We start from the raw sequence: 676 nt of genomic DNA on the forward strand, positions 1-676 counted from the left end.
AAGGAATTGGGCAATTGTTCAAGTTTAGAGAGATTGGATTGCCAAGAAATTGGGATCCAATCACTTAAGATTGCCAAGGAGATTAATGAATGCATTGATTGAGGAAGAGATGAGAATGAACTTGATCTGGAGAATGCAACATCTCCTAAACCCAATGATATCCCCATTTCTGATCTTACCCATTCTATTTACTTTCTACCATTTAAATTCCTGCTCACATTCCCAACTTTCCATTTAAGATTCTGCACTTTAATTTCTGTTATTTACTTTCTAGTCATTTAAATTCCTACATCTCAATCTCAATTCTGTTTAGGTTAACTAGCATATTCTTCTAACTAAAGTTGCTTGACCAATCAATCCCTGTGGGATTCGACCTCACTCTATTGTGAGTTTTACTTGACGACAATTCGGTATACTTGTCGAAAGGAAATTTGTTGAGAGACAAGTTTTCACGCATCAAGAACGACCATCGCTTGTTCTGCGGTGACCTAGGGAACAAGGTGAATGATGACGTTTTGTCGAAAGCCTTCACAAGATTCCCTTCATTTAACCTGGCGAGAGTTGTGAGGGGCATGCAATCAGGTTAGATTCGTTTTCTGATTATTGGATTTTTAGGTTGTTAAAATAGGATTAGATTAGGTTTTGATTCAGAATAGCTGAAAAATGTTTAAAATAG

Source organism: Arachis duranensis, chromosome 1 (genome assembly GCF_000817695.3).
Source record: "Arachis duranensis cultivar V14167 chromosome 1, aradu.V14167.gnm2.J7QH, whole genome shotgun sequence".
In the NCBI taxonomy this organism is placed as follows: domain Eukaryota; kingdom Viridiplantae; phylum Streptophyta; class Magnoliopsida; order Fabales; family Fabaceae; genus Arachis; species Arachis duranensis.